The sequence below is a fragment of the Gossypium arboreum genome, chromosome 1, assembly GCF_025698485.1.
Source record: "Gossypium arboreum isolate Shixiya-1 chromosome 1, ASM2569848v2, whole genome shotgun sequence".
NCBI lineage: Eukaryota > Viridiplantae > Streptophyta > Magnoliopsida > Malvales > Malvaceae > Gossypium > Gossypium arboreum.
In genome coordinates, this window is record NC_069070.1 from 109393414 (window position 1) to 109415129 (window position 21716).

The 21716-nt window shown below is 29.6% G+C and overlaps 1 long non-coding RNA gene and 1 pseudogene across 1 annotated transcript; both read right to left on the reverse strand.

Annotated features, from left to right (window-relative positions):
* Positions 1-7007: 7007 nt before the first annotated feature.
* On the reverse strand, positions 7008-14142 carry LOC108483250 (protein transport protein Sec24-like At3g07100; annotated as a pseudogene).
* Positions 14143-17532: 3390 nt separating this feature from the next.
* Positions 17533-18196, reverse strand: LOC128285614 (uncharacterized). Its single transcript, XR_008276127.1, has 2 exons — positions 18025-18196; positions 17533-17934 (listed from the first exon to the last, which is right to left on the reverse strand). It is a non-coding gene; the product is annotated as an uncharacterized LOC128285614 (long non-coding RNA).
* Positions 18197-21716: the final 3520 nt, after the last annotated feature.

Here is a 21716-nt window from a genome sequence, read left to right on the forward strand (position 1 = left end):
CGTTCCCCAGTACGTATTTCCAGCATCAAATATCGACCCACCTAGATGCATGTCCCATCCATTAACAGAGTGTCGTGCAGGGATTGTGTATTCCATACCGCTACCAAAAATCGGCGGTTCCGTGTTATGTAACCCACTAACAGAGTGTCGGGCAGGGGTCGTGTATTCCACTCGAACAGTAGCCGCAAATGTATCATTTGGCGATACAAATTGTACATATAACCCAATATATGGTGCTCCACTAGCAAGATGAGTCTGCACCATTGCCTCCAAGCTACGAGCACCTTTGATGTCGAACGAGTCATATGTTATTGGATCAATAAAAGCACAAAATCGATACCTAATAAACAACACTTTCATTGGCGTCGTTCCGAATATTTTACGCCTAATCCTTTTACAAAGTTCTGTCAAATCTATGTTCTGGTTAAAACCGTCAGTATTGTATTCTCGAAAAAAACAACACCGTTCTCGGTGTGACGAACCTCACCATCATAGTAAATAACAGCACTAATGCGTTCACTCATCTTTAATTTTTATCCTTCTTAGCTTCTCTATTTTTTTTTTTTTGCTGTAAGTCATGCAACCTGAGAACAAATTTTGGCTCATTTATAGCCCAAGTTATTTCAGAAACCACTGTAGCAAAAGAGCGTCCACGTGGGAGCTTCTTTCAGTACTTTTGCTGAAAATGCATCTTGCTTGAAGCGTTTTTGACACTATTTATGCAGACATGTCTTTTCAAAATTATTTTTTCAGAGACCACTATAGCAAAAGAGCATCCACGTGGGAGCTTCTTCCAGTAATTTTGCTGAAAATGCATCCTGCTTGAAGCGTTTTTACCACTATTTACGCAGACATGTCTTCTCAAAATTATTTTTTCAGAGACTACTGTAGCAAAAGAGCGTCCACGTGGAAGCTTCTTTCAGTACTTTTGCTGACAATGCATCCTGCTTGAAGCGTTTTTTACACTATTTGCACAGTCACGTCTTCTCAAAATTATTTTTCAGATACTATTGTAGCAAAAGAGCGTCCACGTGGGAGCTTCTTTTAGTACTTTTGCTGACAATGCATCCTGCTTGAAGCGTTTTTGACACTATTTGCGCAGACACGTATTCTCAAATTTATTTTTTCAGATACTACTGTAGCAAAAGAGCATCCACGTAGAAGCTTTTTTAGATTAACAAATAATTTAATTAAGTTACCTCAAACCCTAATTTATTTGATTTTTTTCTTAAATACCCTAAAACCCTAAACCCTAAAATCCTAATCTAATTTTTTTTAAAAATTTATAATTAATTTACTCAAGTAACCCTAAACCCTAATTTATTTTATTTTTCCTTAAAACCATAAACACTAAACCATAATCTAATTTTTAAAATTAGTAATTAATTTAATTAACAAACACTAAACCCTAATTTATTTAATTTTTTTTCTTAAAACCCTAAAATTTAAAACCCAAAATTCCCAAAATCCTAACCCTAATTGTAGAAAACCCTAATAAAAACACGGGAAAAATGCTTCCTCAAGAAAGCGCTTTGCCTCTACGTGATGAAAAGCGCCTCAAGGAAGTTTTCATCATCGTAAAAAGCGCTCCTTGAAGCGCTTCCTACTTTTTTCCCGACAACGCTACCGACGTGGACGCTTTTGTAAAACCGCCCATTCCGGTAAATAATTTCTGACCTGGCCCATTTCGGTAAATTTAAAAAAAAAAGGCTTTTATTGGTAATTTGCCCGCCATAAATACTCTTATTTTTTGTTCCAACTTTCTGACACTCATATCTTTGACTTTTCAAAGATATGGGTAGTTGCTAATTCATTAAAAAGCTTAAAGTCATATGAGATCATAGATTTAAGCAACGCAGACATTACTATCAAAGGTATTCGTAACATGTATTTCTTTCTGCTCATGGACATCCTTTTGTCTTTGCTATAAATATTAGTAACATGCAATTCTAATTTTTATGTATTGATATAAGAAAAATATTTGGTACATATCCGATTCAATTTTTAAACTAAACAAGCAAGGTCGGGAATTAACAAGTGTCATGTAATAAATGTTTTTTTTTTTTAAAAGAAACGCATAACAATTTTTAATGTTGCTTGTAAAATAAAAAAGAATATAATGTTATGAATATCTTATTAAGTGGATATCCATCATGATCAAGATAAAGTTTTGATGTACTTTAAATTCTAATAGTTATTAGAATTAGATCTCTACTTCTTTTATACTTTTTATGCCTATAAATAGAGACTCTGATAGAACATTGTAAATGACCCATTTTTGATCAATAAAGTACATTTTATATTGCTTTCATATTTTATTTATTCTTTATTCTCCCCTTCTCTCTTTATTGCTCAAAGTGATAGTTCCTTTTATCAATGATCAAATTTATCCTCCATGATTTTTAATTTCTTTGACGGCAAGATGTAAAGTTTTTATAGGAAGTTTCTTTTATTTAATATTTCATATCTAATTATTATTTTTCATTCTTCTTTCATTATATGTTATCATTGTTTTGATTAACTTATTTTACTTTTTGTTCTTAAGGATGGTAAAAGATTTGATATCGTTATCCATATGAAATCAAGAATATTTTGAACTATCTCATACCTTCTAGTGATGACAATGATGTTAAAGATCTTCAAGTATATTTTACTATATTTTATTTATTTTTATTATAATTGGAGACTAATCATGACAACATACATAAATAGATTTTGATTTGAAATCTCACGCATGTTTACGATCGTAGTTATGAAATAAAGAATCTATTGGGATGTTTATAAGTCCGTTCTACTAGATTTGTTACATTCCTCGAAATGAATGCAAACATAAAGAAAATAAAAGGTATACTCATGGACCACTAAAAGTGAGAACATATTAATAAATAAGAGAACAATGAGAGTTCTCAAGATAACTTTTCAAAAGGTAAAGATAACTTATTTTATCAATGTAATATGAAAATTATTGGCCACATATGTGGCGTATGCCCAATATTTTGTTTCATTAATATTCTTTAAGGAATGATATAAAATGTAGTAATGAATTCTATCATTACAAATAGAAAATATTTATCTCATTTGGTACTGAAACAAACAAATATTATTTCAATATTTGATAATACAAAATTAGTTAAAAGCTCCGAAGAGCTAATATATCACTATCTAAAAAGCATAAAATTTGTGATGGTTAATGCATTACTTTTAAAAGTTATTTGTAATGGATCTCATATTGAGATTGTGAATGAGGAAGATATTATATTTCATATAAATAAAAAAGGAATTGAATTATTAATTTATAATATTTATGATATTTTTTGTCATCATCCATATTAAATGGTTGAAAGTAAAATATTTGACTGTGAAAGATCTACTCATGAGCGATAGAATATGATAATTCTATCTAAAGCTTATTATGGTTGGATGCACCTAAAGTTGCAAGTTTTTTAAGAAAAACTGTGAGTATAACTCTACAGTATTTAGAATAAGTTCTCAATTAAAATTACATGGTAAAATATTACAGTTGAGAACTTACAAGAGAGAAAACTTATGTATGAAAAGTCATTGGTTATATACCTGTTGTACACTTGGAAAATAAGATTCACTCTCAAAGTTTGCTACTAATAGATTTGTGGGCATTTGAAGATTTTGGAATATTCCTTGAAACGATTATTGCATACAATTATTCGAAAATTATATTTATTGACTTGGAGGCATTATAGACTTCATATTGATTTAGACATTTCCAGTAGTAAACGTCACAATAGTACTTATATGTGGATACAAATTAAAAGGAATGATAATAAAATTATCAATTTGTTATAATTTAGTACAATTGAAACACATATTAAAGTAAACCAGAAGTTTACTAATACAAATATATTTACTACTTGGCATGACCAGTTAGACTATTCTGAATCGTATATGATGCGAAAATTAATTGAAAATTCATATGGACATCCATTAAAGAACCAGAAGATTTTTTAATTTAAAGAATTCTCATTTGTTGCTTGTTCTCAATAAAAATTGGTTATTAGAAACTTACTAGCTAAAGTTGAGATTTAATGTCTTGCATTTCTAAAATGAATATGGGCTCATTCATCCACCATGTGGATGGTTTTGATATTTTATGACTTTGGTAGATGCATCTACAAAATAATCACATGTGGTATCAAGTTGTAACTTGTCGTTTGCGAATTGCTTATTTGAATGATTAATTTCAGATTATGCAATTAAAACAATTTATCTTGCTAATGTTGGTGAGTTTACATCCCAAGTTTTCAATGATTATTGCATGTCAATTGAGATAAAAGTTGAACATCCTGTACCTCATGTTCACACACAAAATGATTTAGCTGAATTGTTTATCAAATGCCTCCAACTAATAGCTAAACCATTACTTATGAGAACAAAACTTTCTATTTCAGCATGAGATTCATGCTTGTATTGATTTACATGTTGTACGCATCAAGCTAATAAATTATAAATACTCATCATTATAATTGATTTTTGGTCAAGAGCCAAATATTTCCCATCTTACAATTTTTGGATGTGCGGTATATGTTTCAACTGTTCCACCACAACGCACAAGTCATAATAAGAGATTGGGAATGTATATTTATATGAGTAGAGGTATGCATGAGCTGGGTCGGGTCGAGTTTGGGCCGAACCCAACTAAAAATTTAAGCCTGTTTGCTAGGCCCAAGCTCGGCCCGGCCCGAAAAATGAGCCTAAAATTTAGCCCAAGTCCGGCCCGAATAAAAATGTTAAAACCCAAGCCTGATCCGGCCCACCCATATTAATTTTATATTATTTTTATATAATTTTAAAATATATATAAACCATCAAAAATACTAAAAACATCAAAATAAATATTTCTCAACAAATTGAAAATAAATTTTAAAAAATATGTATACTTAAATAACACTAAAATAGATGTAATTTAGCAAGCAAATGCATCTAAAATAATAACAAAATTAGCAAATGTCTTTAAAATAATAAAAAATTAACAATAAAATAAGTTTTATATAATATCCAAACAATAACAATAAAATAGTAGCAATATAGTAGTAAAATAGTAGCAAAATAGAGAGAAAATAATAAGAAAATAATATTAAAAAAATAGTTTTTTTTCATTTAGTAAATTCGGGCTGGGCTGGGCTCGGGCCAAAAATGCCTTACCCTAAGCCCGGCCTATTTTTTAAACGGGCCTTATTTTTTTGCCCAAGCCCATTTTTTGGGCCTATATTTTTTCCCAAACCCTCCCACATTTCGGGCGGGTCTTCGGGCCTGGCCGAGTGGCCCGGCCCATGCACACCTCTATATATGAGTCTCCTTATAATATTTTTAAGTAATTAATTCGAGATTTAATTGTGACATGAGTTGTCAGTTTTCTCAACATTAGGGGGAGAGAAACAATAACTTGTAATGAGCTAGGGGGAGAGTAATTGAACCAGAAGTTCAATAAGGATAACTCATTACAAGTTAACTGTTAGATGTATTTACAACATTAATCAAAATAACCAAATGTTATATACCATCTAATATTTTAATTTGAATCAAAGTCCCAGTAAGACAATCAGTTAGAATAAATAATTGATTGATCGGTTCAAAGATGAAAATTATTTTAGATGGTTATATAGTAGACACGGGTGCTCCAGAAGATATCCAAGACATAACTAATAAGTAAAAGTTCAAAAGAGATTTATGTACCTGAAACTGAATTTTAAAATAATGAAAATAAGAGATCTCAATAAGTTATGTCAATTCGAGAAAATATGGAACCGAATAATCAAAGTGGTCGACAATGGTTTTGCATGCAATATTATTATTGAAATAATGAAATAAAATGAGGATCTTGAATAAATCTATTGAGAAATATAGATATGGAATAAATTGATCAAAATAGAAAGATGCAACTCAAGTACAAATGAAGTAGTCTAAATACAAGTTTTTCGCTAAGTATTGGTATTGGTTATGAAAAGATATAATATTCTTTTGTGGTGGATTAATAACTTTTAGATATATTATTAAATTGACAATTCATAAAAGATCTAACTTGCATCTAATGGTTATTGTTATAACCTTTATGAATCACTATATAGTAAAGTTTATATTAAAATTCTCGAAGCATTTAGGATGCTAGAAGCATATTGAAATTCTAGAAATTTTTCATTTATATGAATTGAAATAATTTGAACATATGTGGTAAATTTGTGTAGTTGAAGGAGGATTATAAAATAATCTAAAATACCTATTTGTATATAAGAATTATGATTAAAGTTTGTTATGATTATTGTTGAATCTCCTGAAGAGATCAAAATATATTTCCCTAAATTTCCCCCACTCATGACTTTTAAAAGAATGGTAATATAAATGCTTAGCAAGTACATTCAAATAGCCATTTGAAAAACTAGTATTCAAGATTGAATATGTAGAATATGATAAAATATGTGATGTTTTCATAAGGGGGAGTAAATACACGTTGTACTCTTTGTCCTTTAACCGAGGTTTTGTCCCATTGAGTTTTCCTAGTAAGGTTTTTAATGAGGCAGCATATTATATGTATTATAGATTGTGTACTCTTTTTCCTTCATTAGGTTTTTATCCCACAGGGTTTTTCCTTTAAATTCTAATAGTTATTAGAATCAGATCTCTACTTCTTTTATACTTCTTATGCTTATAAATAGAGACTCTGATGAAACATTGTAAATCACCCCTTTTTGATCAATAAAGTACATTTTATATTGTTTTCATATTTTATTTGTTCTTTATTCTCTTCATCTCTCTTTATTTTATAACATATACAACCAATGTACCAAATACTAACTTATTGTTATACCCTATATCTTTAACCTATTTGTGAAGTCTAAAAAGCTTCGGGATAAATTTCCTTAATAAATATAACATTTAAAATCCCAACGTACATTGAATATGGCCAACGTTTTAACAATTGGTTATATACCATTTTCTAAACAAAACTTAGGGAGAGAAAAAATATAGAACAAAAGTAAAATTTGAATGTCATATGAAAAATTCATTTCATGGAAATTAATAGACCCATGCGATGATCAACTCCTGCGGAATTGAAGTAGACAGAAACAAAAGTAAAACCATGAAGTATTTCGTGTAATGTTTTCTGAGAAAAGAAGCTCCTAACTAAGACTTCCTTAGCTCAGAGATTGAATGGGACACCATGTATGGGACCAAAACTAAAAAGTGTTGTGGATGAAGAAACCTATCGTCTTCTGCTTACTCAAACTGCTAATCTCCAACAAAAAACTATATTGAAAATGCCCCCAAATAAAAGGAGTAATAATTGTAATTAAAGCACAATAAGACTTGAAGAAATCTAGAAAACTCTAGAACAATTCATCATGCATTTTGCTGGACTTGTCTATGTATTTGCATTATCCAATCGATATAACCACCCGTCCTGCCCATCTGATCCTCATGAAGATTTACAAGCAGCAACAAACCTTCCTTGGGCTGCTCACCTTGTCTTACAAGATAAGAAAGTTGATAATATGAATGATCACTTTCTTTTAGTTTCTTCAATATCCCCATAAGCCTTCTTGACATTTCATTATCGTGCCTGCTAAGCATAACCTGAAGTTTAAGAGAAAACAATGAAGAATCAGGTGAGTAACGTGAGCAAAGTAACATTATTGTGGAAAAAAGTGAGCATGCAAGTGAAGGTTCCAAGACAAAACAAATAAAGATTTATTGACATTCATATCTAAATATTTAGAAACCATACGATAAGACCAATCCAAATTTTTACCTAATAATCATATCAAACGGTCTACTCAAGTCAGAGTGGATATGACAATACAGACCAGCATTTAAAGCAAATCTTATATATAGCAAATGCAATTACAATATTAGTTTCCTTATGCATAAAATGGTCACAAAAACAGATGAAACATAAATACTCCACAATCTAATCATCATTAGAATACGTTCATCAACAAGAGATCGTAAGCATGTAATATTCAAAAATCTTATCACCATAAGAATATTCATACCCTTGATAATTCTGCTGCAAAGTCTGGCCCAATTAAATTCCTAGCAATATCAGGTGAAAGCATCCTACCAAACCATACGACAAAACGGAAACCATCATCGTATATATAAAGGCCTCTTGAATCTAAGCTTTCTGCAACCAATGGCAGTCTCTTCACAATGTTTTTGAAATCATTAGTTTGAGCAAATGGCAGCAAATATGAAACAGAAGGAATGTTATGTTTGCAAACTCTACATCTTTATCAAAATATATTTAAAGGGCCAAAGCCTTTACCTTTAGAAGAAACTCATCAATTCGAATCAAGCTAGGATATAAAAGCTTCAACAACTTTTTAACAGGTAATGCCATCATGGTGAAACCTGCTGCGCAGCGTTCATCAAGTTGAGCATCTGCATATCCACCTTTCAGAGGTACAGATTTAGAGAGTGCTAATCCATACAAACACAAGAACTTTAGAGACTCGGGATAAATCATCCTAGCTCCCAACTGATGCTGCACAGCATAGAGATTGCGGTATTCTCTGAGTGCTTTTACAATCCTTAGTTGCAAATAATTTCTGGCATCTTCAAGTTTATTGGTCAAAGTTTTCTCAATGGCTGCAAAACCTCGGTTGATTAGAAAAAGTAAGGACCCTCTGAAACTAAGATCCAGCAAAACAAATAGCAAATTACCTAGTCTACAAAGCAAAGAAACAATGGCAGACATGTCAGCCACGCAATACATCGCCCCCAGATCTGCAACAACAGGGGCAGCTGCCGTATGTACTCTGATACGCCTCTCTCCACAAGATGCAGTGTATCTTTAAATCGTTAAAGAGACATCAGTGACCCATCTCCTTTTCCACTTATAAAAGTAACCCGGGCAGTTTCAGCAAACAAGGGAATAACCCAAGAAATTAAAATTTATACAGTAAGCCACTTAAAGGATACAGTAAAGCAACTTGGAAATATACTGTCTGATTTGTCAGCAGTGTCTCCTCAAAAGGATAACTGCATTGCATATGCCTTGTCACAATCTAAGGCTGGAAGTGCTAATAAATCTGTGGACCTTAGCATAAAGTTTCCATGATAAGATGTAAACCGAATCCCTGGTGCAAGTACCAAATGGCATGTATCAACGGCTTTGTTATCACAAAATCATAAGGAAACCAAACAACAAACGATAATAGCATTTTCCATAAACATTAGCCCACATCAGCATCCAGATTGAAGGAAAAAAAATTCATGTAGCTAACCCAACTACATTGGGATTATGGCTTCATAACAATAAGTTACAAGAGCAATAATGAATAAAAAGAATTAACAGACCTTTTCCACATCTTATGCGCATAACTGCTTCCCAGGCTGTTTCCCTAGTCAGATCCTTGGCTAATTCATGCCTCAACTTCTCCCCATGAATGCTTGACTGAAAGCTTGGATAATAATATACTTGACCACCAGTATATTTTTCTAGGGTACCTACATTGAAATGCATGACATCAAGTGTCATTAAAAGCTCTTCTTAACTTCGATATCAATTTTAAACTGATAGTAAAAAAGGGCAGTGATTTTTGTACCTAAGGAAGCTATGTCGGTGTATTTGTCACTAAAGGCATAAATATTAACCCCTATCTGAAACTTCGTAAGATCAGCAGCCATTTGCTTGTAGAAGGTATCTTCTGGTAATCTCAATGTATGTTCCTTATCAGTTCCATACACATGAAGATCATGTCCACGCAACTTCAAGCGACCAACTCCATGGAAGGCAATGTATTTTGGAAAATTAGTAACTTTCCCCCAAGTTTACTCTGCAGTAAATAGGTTGTCAAACAACCAATAGACAATATTATCATCAGCAAGAAACTAAAAGGAATTTTATCGTTAGTAATAGCTATGGTAGAGAAAACAACATACCATAACCATGAATGCTGCCTTAAGTGCAGAACCAAAAGCAGATTCCACATTCACATTGTCCTGAAACATAGAGGGCAAGCTATCCAGGAATTTTTCAACCACATTTCTAGATTCAGACAAGTTGACAAGGAGATCATCTGGCAATGGAACAAATATATCATCCAGATCTGAAACAACCATCATTTGAGGCTGCGTAAGAGATGACTGCAAAGACAGAAGCCAAAAAATTATTTCATATGTACTTTAGCAGAATGGAGAAATTTTAAGGCATCCCAAAAAGACTTTTCCCCTGATCTCATACGTCACTTGCCTTCATATTGTAAAAACAAATTGTGCTATCAAAAGTAATGAAACCAATCTGAGTTCTGGGGAAGCCAGGCAGCTCATCCAAACATGAACGTATAGTTTGAGCAACAACCTAACAAATATGTTGCAAGTCAGCATAAACCATCACGTGCTTATACAATATGGAGAAATAAAGGAAAGAGAAACAAGCAGCATGGCCTCCAGAGGTAATTGTTAGTGTTATGACCAAAAGGCCAGAGCAAAAGCATGCAGACCTAACACTTATGTATTAAAACTATAATCAAACAATGCATACAACAACCTGGATAAAAAATCAGCTAAACAAGTTTTCCAGCATCCAAAAAGCCTTTAGTAATAGAAGCAGGGCTAACATGTATTTCTTTCCTACCTATCAATTCCATAGTAAGGCAACAATCTTGCAGGACATACTTTATAGACACGTTTTAGACCAAGGCAAAGCATTTCAACGGAAAATCTGAAGAGCTCTAATATTGAGCTTAGAGAACTAACAGGTGAACAGGAAAAGAGAAACCAGCTCAAGTGTAATTCAGATTTTCTTGATTCACGTTACTATTAGACAACTTTGCCATTATGACCCTTATTAGAATAACACAAGGATTTATTAAACACAATATGAGACTATAGACAATCAAATGCTTTAGAGGAAGTGCTTACCTCAATCATACCACTTCTTACTGCAGATATTGATACATCAATGAGAAAGAAGTACGGTGGCGGCATCGGAGGCTGCACCATGTATTCCATTGGTGGAACAAATTCCACACTGCCTTTTATAAGCTCAGGTCGCTGGTCCAAATCAATTCTTTTGCCAGTGGCATCCAAGTTTGCAAAATACTCACCTGGAACTGAATATGGAATTTGAATCAGATTAATATATATGCTTTCTAATTCCAACTATTAAAGTGACTTACCAGGGAAAAGAAAACCTATCTGCCACAAAATATAACCAATAAGATACGACTGAAAAATAAACAAAAATTATAATGCCAATAAAGAAGAGACTGTGAAATGTCATACCACCACCCACCATTAACTCAATTTTAAAAAATATATATATATATAAAAAATTGCACTTTGCATTTACCAATGACTTGAGATAGCAAAAAGTAAAGGAAAGATTCACTTGACAAGCAAGCTTGCAGAAAGTTGATACATATGTTGATTCAAGTCTCTATTAATGAGCAATTAGCTCATGGCCTTCAAATGGTATTTGACATTCCAAAGACGAAAGATATAGCAGATAGTAGATAAAAGTATGCACAGCATAAAAAAAGCACCCCAAACACATCAGTTACAACAAAAAACACTTGATGAAACTAACTGAACATTTAACCATTGAATTATATCATTGTTTCCTAAGTGAAATGAGTTTACCATCATTTAGTAAAGAACAGATGTTGCAACGCCACTTCCTTCCAGCATCTGTAAATGTGACATAGGGATTCACGTAAGTGCGACATCTTCTACAACGAATAATACCAGTTGAAGCGAAATTAATTACTGGCACTTCCTCCTGAATAGGAAAAATCCGTAATTGACAGGAAAAACATATGTGACTTCAACAAAATACAGTTATTGTTTTGTAGACCTAAACATAAAATATTATTGATTCTCAAGACACTTACTCCTTCAGGAGCCTCGCAAACAACTGCATCTAGAGGCAAATGCCATCTTGAAGCCAAGGACTGCGAATTTGGTATAGCACTTGTAGTAAGCCGTAGGTATCTAGGATTGCAATTCATAGGATACATCTCAAGAAAAGAACTTGGCTCCACATCACCATCCAATAGCCTAGGAAGTGTTCTATAATCAAGCCCTGGCTCAATTGATCCAGGTGTAGATGCAAGAGAGAGTGAACTAAAATCTTCTGCTAAGCTTTGGGCGCTGCCAATAGGAGGTGCAGAGCCTGGATGTTGCATTTGGTCTCTTAATTGGTAGCCTAAGGGAGTTGCTACTGGTGGAGAAGGACCATAACTTCCTTGCTGACTAGGAAAGGGAGAAGATGATACCGGTGGAGGAGGCATATAACTTCCTTGCTGAGATGGAAAAGGTGATGCTTGTGAACCTGCAGGCTGCTTGCTTGGATATCCACCAAAAGGTGGCTGAAAATTGGAGTTTGTAGCAGTATAAGATGAATCTGGACAGGGAAAAGTCTGCTGAAAATTGGGTCTGGGGCCTAAAAATGATGAATCTGATGAGGGTTGATGAACATTCCCGCTAGATGGAGGAAATTTTACAGTTGCGGCAGAGATCTCGTTGGCACTGGCAGTACTTGTGTTTGTGGTCGAAAAGAAACTGGCGGTGTTGATACTTGACTTGTAGGAGGTTGAAAAGGTGGCTGCCCAACAGGTGGTGCATGAGTAGGGGGAGTTTGAGATGTTGAAGGAAATGATGGTGTTGGAAATCGCTGGTGAGGACCCCTGGATGGTGGGACAGATGATATGGAAGGAGATGGAACTGATGGATCACTAAATCGAGGAGGCAGGCTCGGACTGGCTGATGAAGAAGGCATCATAGTTGGTAAAGCAACTGGTGGAGTAGGTCTAAAATTGCTGGCGTCTGATCCCACCACAAGACCTGACGATGAAAAAGGTCTCATAATTAGAGGAGCAGAAGCAAAAGGGGTAGAGGAAGGTCTCATGGGAAAATTTGGACGACCAGGGTTCTCAGTCCCCATGGTTTTCAGCAATACAACTACGTCTGCTACCTAGTATGTGATCTCTAAAAACTACGCCTGCCAAGAGTAGTAATATCGCAGTAGTAAGCATTCATAAAAGAAATGAACACCAGTACATTTTAATCAAATCAAGCCCCACAAAAAGAAAGAATTCTCCAGACATTACCAATGATTCTTATCAGGAATCGAACCCCAGCAAATTCACCAACAAAGAGCAAATTAAATATATCAAATTTTCACTTTGTCTTCATCTTTATAATGCTCATTAGTTCCATGCACCCTTGCAACTCAAAGGCTAAGGCTAAGGGGAGAAAAAAAAGTACAACCTCCTCCATGAATCTACAATTTAATAACAATATTCATTGGCTCAACCTCTACCCCCGATGATTAACTTCCATGCTATCCCTAATTTACAGTAAATAAATAATAAATTGCAACATCATATTTGCATCTAAGGTCTTATATAAAAGCAAAATCGACATTGACGAGAAAACTTCCAAACCTGAAACAGTTAAAAATATGATGATTTATACATAACATTTTACATAACTAAAATCGAAAAGACTCTGATTTCTTTGTTTTATCAAATTTTATACAGTTTAAAGCATTGCATCATAACTATGATAATCAGTTAAACAATCAACAGAAGCTTCAATCAATATTCGATTCAATTCCAACTAATCTCAATAAAATTCAGCTCATTTAATTCAAAACTAACCCAAATTCCAACTGAAATAGTTCACATTCAAATTTCCAATCATCCACTAACTGAATTTCAATCAACTAATCCAAAACTCAATTCACCTGCACTAGCTTATTAGGCTCAACTTTGACTAAAAGTTATTCTTGAAAAAAAAAAAAAAAGGACTAACTGGTGTCGTATACAGCAGCGTAGAGATTCAGTGACAGGCCATGAAAATTATAACGGAGATGATATTTCAAGAAACCGCGAGTCAAATAAAACGACGACGTTGTAGACGAATATTTTCCGAAAGCGAGATCTAAAGCAAGAAGATGATTTTGTTAGAAATTACAGATCGAGAGAATGACGTTTAAAACAATGTAGAACAAAATCCTTACGTCGTTTTCTTTCATTTTTCTCCTTCTAATTAAGTCATTTTGGACAATCCGCGTTTCTTATTTTAATTTTCAAGCCTTTGGCTGCCCCCTCTGCTGCAAAAGACGGTTCATAATATTACTCGAATTTCTCTCCTTTTTTTCTTTTCTCTTTTGCCATTTTTTATAATCTATTTATATTTATATCTATCATAAATATTTTTTAAAATTGAGAATATTCTCTATCATATTATTAAATTAATTTTAAATTATTATAATTTAATTTATAATCATAAAATTTAAAATAGATTTATTACTTAAATAGAACTCTAAATATAAAATATAAAAATATGATTATTATAATTTAATTTATAATTATTAGTTAAAATTTTGATGTAAAAAATTGTGTTAATTTTAATTTTTTAAAACAATTGTACTAATTTTATTAATGTAAAATAAAATAAATTATTTGAATAAAATTCTAATCATCTTAATTATCACTTTATTAATTATTTATAATATAATATTATAATATTAGTTTTAAATTTTTTTATAAATTTATATTGTGTTAAGCCAACACAACACACTTAAAATCTATTCTTTTTTTATTCATTTATTATTTGTTTTGGTGCATGTGAAAAATGTCTTGTGGGTTTGTTTCAAAATATAATTGAAATTTCAAAATTATTTTTAATCATTATTATTAAATATGTTTTTATTTAGTTTAGTTGTCTTTCTTATTTATCATCGATTATAAAAGTTTTAGACTCCATAAATAGTGCAAGAGATATAGAATGAAAAAAATTATACTATTAATGTATCAAATATTAGGTGGCAACTTATAATGAAAATTCTTAAAATAAGAACCATAAGAACTAAATTATTTTTAACTCGGATAAATCTAAAATTTAAGATTTGAGCACAACTCCTAATCTTTTCTTCTTCTTTTTAATGCGTAATACAAGTTTTAGACTAAAAAATTGGATAAGCTTTTAGTCCCACGTTTAATTTTTTTAAGCAAAAATATTGAAAGCAGATTTATAATTGAAAATAAGATATTAAGGTTATTAAGATTAAGTAATTTTGATATTCAGTATTTTTGTTTGTGTCACTGTAAATTCTTTTTCAATTTAAATCTAAAAGTAAGAAATAAAATATTTTCTTTATTTTAATGAGGTATATTAAATTTGAATCTAAGACTTGAAAAATATTTTGATTCTTATAATTTTCATTTTAAAAGTTTTCACTATAGTTACCATCTAAATACAAATCCTAATTATAATAACAATTCATGATAAATAAGAAAAATAATTTATTTTACTTTTCATTCAAATTAACATTATAAAATTTTCTATATTATTTAAAAGTTAAGAGAATTTGTCATTATCAATTATATATAAAAATATTTTAACATAATAATATTTAAAAACAATTTAAAATTTATTTAAAAATTAAACGCGTAAAATTATATTTAGCACATATAATATTAGAAACTAATTTATATAAATGAATTGAATTGATTTGAGCTGGTTGAAGGGTATTTTAGACTTAACCAGAAGAAATAAATTTGGGTCAGATGGTTGGTGGGATTGGGTCAAAATCCTTCTATGATTAGCCCAAATATTAAGGTGCCTTAAAGTTTATGGGATTGATTGGTCTATAAGATTCTCAAAATTGGACATTAACTAAAATGTCGTATGTTGGTATGATAATTAAGGTATTTATTATTTTAAGTGTGGCTTAAGTTCTAGTCACATTGTTATTAAAATTTTATTCTTTTTTGTAATTCACTAAAAAAAAAAAAGAAAAGTTTCCAGTCACGTTGTAATAGTTATACATTACCCAATCCTTTTGAAGATATTTTAGCCATATAATTATAAACAAATTTATTTTATTTTATTTTTATCTTTCACATCTCTTTTATAATTTTTTTCTAAATTTATTGTCTCCAAAATTAAAATCTATGTTATTTCTTTAGATATGTGATACCAACATTTAATAAAAACAAATCCATGTTCATTAAATTATGATTTTGCTTGTTAAACATAATATATCTGTCATTATTTTCATGCCTTATTAAACATAATATATTTCTATCATATTTTAGTACACGGGGAAGGGGTCAACTATATTTGCTTCTTAAATGCCTGCAAATTGAAAAGAAAAGAAAAATGAAACCTAATTAAAGAAAGAAATTGTTTCAATCAATCATAAGTTGGACTGAAGGATAACAGCCACTAAAAGTAGAGGACCAGAAGTTGTCAACATCAAAATGAACATTATGTATATGTATGTGTATGTGTATTATATATATCGCCATCAGACAGACAAAAGCAATAGATGAAAGATCTGCCGACCATTTATAATGGACCCCCCAATTTGTGTTGAACAATAAGAATAGATTATCAGATAATATAGGGGAAAACAAGCCTTTGATAAAGACCTCACATATTCATCTATGTTTGAATATTATTGGCTATATTTCATATGACTACAAACCCCACCAATAGCTTGTAAGATATTATCCTCTCAACTCAATCCATGGACATAAACTTGAAATAATCGGATAAGGTTAACTCCGGTTAAGACAATTTTTTGGATAATTTACAATATTAGTCCCTTCCTCTTGTGAATATTCACATTTCACTTTTCAGTTCGAAGTGAAATTTATTAGATGAGAGATATGGATTGCAGAATTTACCCAATTTTAGTATACGGTTTCTTTTTTAAGTGATCAAGATATTGATGTAACTTGATGATATGGACTTGCTTGTCCATCATAATTACAACATGTCGTATTAGAGATTCAAAGTCACACCTAAAAATATCTTTATATTTAGAAATTAGTCGTTTTGTGTTCATGAGACATTGGAATATTTTAAAATAAATTTGGGGATTGGTCCAATATTGTAGAGACTAGATAGATTGATTCTTGTATTAGAATTTTGTTGGTTTTGTAGAAAAATGTTATGCTTTGAATAAATTGGACCGATTAGTTCGGACTTTTTGTGGATGAATATTTACGGTATTGAATCAAATGTTGGGTTGTAACATTTATTTTATTTACACTAACAATGAAAATGTTCATTAAGAATTTACTATATAACCCCTTGTCTCAATTTTTTTTTTCTTGTCTCAATTATTGATTTCATTAGATTTCAAATTTAAATTTTAATCCATTAAACATGTAAGCTTTCGACTTTAAAGTAGACGAATTTAAACATTCTGTGCTAGATTGTATTATAAATTTTTGTGGGGTGAATTGTAATTTGGAGTTTGATGTATTTGATTTATGCAATTAGCTTTAAAATATAATATCAATGTAAAGAAAGTATTGTTTCACAGACAAAGTTGAGAACTTTAAGATCTCGTATTTAAGTTCAAATTTATCTTAGTTATAATTTTTTAATTAATTAGTTGTTGAATTTTTTATTTAACTCAATGCATATAACGAAATTCATTATATAAATTGTAGCTTCAATATTAGTAAATTTATTTACCGAGAGAGACTTACTAACCAAGTAGAGGGGCATTCTGATCTATTGAATTTACCCACATTTAAACCAGTAGGAAAGGAAATAAATACCATGAAACAAATGAGTTGATAAAAAGTAAGAGGTAGAGGCAACAAATTGATTGCATAAGCTTTTACAATTGGGGCCAAACCAAGCAAGATGAAGAAAAAGAAAGACAAAGCTTGTATTAAATGTGGCCCCCCTTGTTGTCTACCTACCCTAGTGTGGTGTGGGAAGTAATTTAAGTAACATGGGCAATGGACTCACCTTCCTTGAGGTCAACAAACCCTGACTTTGGGGGGTATCAAATTGCTCTAATTAAGCAAAACAGAAGAAACAGAGACTTGATGCATTTGGTGGGAAAAATGAATGGGTTCCCCTCCTTTCCTTTCCTTTCCTTTCCAAATTGGCCTTGTTTTTCAAACATATGAAACCATATATTGCCTGGAAAAGGCTAGCAATGATTAGGTGAAAACATGTGAAGCAACTCAGCAAAAAAGAAATAATAATAAAAAGGAAAGAGACCTTACTTACTTAGTAGCATGCAAAAGGGGGTATTGGCCATGTTATGGTCTTGACTAGCTAAGCTACAATTGGGTTTTAAATGATTCTCTCCCCACTTTGAAATATATCTCACATCCCGCCTTACAACTTTACAGTTGCTCATTACCTTTCTTCCTTTATATATAAAGATTCTGCTAGATTTTGGCTTACATGACAAAGCTTGAATTCTTAGTAGTTTAAGTTCCTAGCTTTGAATTTTTCTACCAAATTTATTTTGGATTTTATTTAATATTATGTTTTATTTGCACTTTGTCATAATTAATTCCATTTATTTTGGACTTTTAAATTTTTAAAACTTTAAATTAATAAAAATAAAAATACACTTTAACCTCTTTGAAAATGATAATATTTTGATTTAATCCTTTAAAATTATAATTTAATTGTGGCCCTCCTTAAAAGAATTTTTAGCTTTACCCTGTTTAAATATTTATTAATCTTTAACAAACATTTATATGTACTTTACTAAATTTTTGGGACACAATGCCTAAAATTATTTATAGCCCCTTCCCAACCCGTAAAAAGGAAGATAATGTGCTTCATCGCATTTGAACACACGTTTTTCGCATTAACAACAATACACATACTAATTACACTAAGACTCAATCAACATACCTTCCTCAATTTTCATTCTTAATTAAATTTAAAAAATTAACTAATGTTTAAAGTGTAAAATTTATCACACTCAAACGCCTAGACGAAACCTATACATTGCACCAATCGGGGGTTTAAAATTAATATTAGAGAACACATTGTATACGTACTTTAATTTAAATATTATATAAAAATCTTATATCATGTCAAATGGTTTACCAAAAATAACCAAATCTTTAAATCACAATATCACCTATACATTGCACCAATCACGGGTTTAAAATTAATTAAATTATAGTATACTTATGAAAATTAAATATTACTTATAAAATTAGAAGAGTGTACGTTTAGTATTTCATATTTTTTTTATTTTATATGAAAAATAAAATATTCTTAAATTAATATTTATTGTTTTGTTAAAGTAAATATTTTTTATTATAATTTAATAACTAAGTTGAGACTCGATTATAAGTGACATCAATTCGGATAAAGTCTTTATACTATATATATAATGTGGTTGACCGAGTTGGTGTCATAAGTTAATTCGACGTCAACTCAGTCATAAAATTATTAAAATACCCTTACTTTAAATGGTAATTAATATTATTATAAAAGTATTTTATTTTTTATACTTTTATATAATCTTCAAATAAAATCGATTGAGCCTTAATTCAATTGGCATATGTATTATTGCTAATACAAAAGGATGTGTGAGCTTGAGTCCGTTAAAGCGCATTAATCTCTTATTTATGAGTTAGGAAGGAGTTATACGTAATTCTAGACATTGTATCAAAAAGAGCACCATTAAATTCATATAAAAAAAACCCTTAGAACCTCACTAATAATCATTTGTTATATATTTTTATAAATATAATTTTTAATATAAAATATTTTCGTTCACCAATTAAAATCTGGTAAATATTTAAAACACACTACATACATATTTAGAAAACACAATAAGGGTCCGTTTGTTTATATGTAAAAGGTTTTACGGAAAATATTTTCTGCATTTTTCTGTGTTTGTTTCACAAAAAATAATTTGGTCAACGAAAAATGACTTACATGTCAAGGAAAAATAAGTCATTTTTCCTGTAAAATAACTTACCATTTTGAAAAACGTAAGTCATTTTCTAGAAAAGAGCTCATCTATAGATAATTTTATTTTTATATAAAATTAAATTAAATCAAGCTTAATATTATTATATTGATAATAAATTTTATTTTTATTTTAAAAATATTTAAAATATTATATTTTTAATTTTATTAAACATACATATTTAATTATTTATATTTAGTCATATAATAAATTATTAATATAATAAATATAATTTATTCAATTTTATTTTAATAATAAATTTTAAAATAATAATTTTAAATAATATTATTCACATATTATTGAAAATATTCAATATTAATATTTTAATAATAAATATTTATTACAATAATAAATATTGTGTAGTATGAAGGTTAAAAATGTCATAAGTCCATGTAAACTTCACAGATTTGTAATTTAGCCTTTGTACTTTTATTTTCAATAATTTAATCCATTTACTTTTCAAATTTTAAAATCAAGTCCAATTGTTGACATCATTAATTTTTATTAATTTTTTGATGTCACATTTTAAATAAAAATACTCACTTAGTAGTCATGTAATTAAAGAATGATGTTGTAATGAATCTGAATTTAACATAATATTTTTAATATATGCAAAAAAATGTAAAATATAAAATTATAGATAAAAATAAATTCAATTAAACAATGAAAAATAAGAAAATATCAAATGTATGTTTGTTTAATTGAAAACAACTTTTATGAAATATTTTAAAGAAATCTACCAAACAACACAAAATATTTTACATGATTCATCCAAATACCAAAAATATTAACTTTTCTAGAAAAGTAAATTATTTTCCGAAATCATTTTCTAGAAGTCATTTAAAAATAAAGTACCAATTACGTTAAAAGAGAGTAAATATTTCAATTGAATTAATTGAATATCAGTTGAGTTTGTAAGATAAAATTAAGATAGGCTGAATCTTTTAGTGTCGGTTTGTTTTACTAAAATGTTTTTAGAAAATGATTTAACTTTCTAGAAAAATTAATATTTTCGATGTTTAAATGAATTTGTGTAAAATATTTTTTATTGTTTGATGATTTTTAAAAATAGTTTATAAAAGCTATTTTCAATTAAACAAACATACATTTGAGATTTTCTTATATTTTCATTGTTTAATTAAGTTTATTTTATATCTATAAATTTATATTTTACATTGTTTTGCATATATTAAAAATATTTTGTTAAATTCGAGTTCATTACAACATCATTTTTTTAGTTACATCACTATCAAGTAAGTAATTTTTTTATTTAAAATGTGACATCAACAAAATTGACCAAAAATTTAACAATATCAACAATTGGACTTGATTTTCAAATATGAAAATAGAGGACTAAATTATTGAAAATAAAAGTACAAATACTAAATTAAAAATTTGTGAAGAGTACATAGACTTATCACATATTTTAACTTTTATACTACAAAATATTTATTATTAATACATTTATAATTATAATAAATATTTGTTACTAAAATATTAAATATTGAATATTTTCAATAATATATGAAAAATATTATTTAAAATTTGTTATTAAAATAAAATAAAATATTAAATAATTATATTAATAATTTATTATATGACTAAATATAAGTAATTAAATATGTATGTTTAATAATATTAAAAATATAATATTTTATATTAATATTTTAAATATTTTAAAAATAAAAAATAATTTTAATATAATAATATTAAGCTTTTAAGTTAATTTTATATAAAATAAAATTACTTATAGATGATTTATTTTCGAAAAATGACTTATGCTTTTTAAAATGATAAGTGATTGTTTTACGTTGAGTCATTTATTGTTGATCAAACTATTTCTTGTAAAATAAATATAAAAAATATAAAATCATTTTTCATAAAAATTTTTACATATAAACAAATTCTACCCTTAATTAACTTTAAATGATAGAGATAATGACGCCACAACTAAGTAGACAACCAAACATTTTAT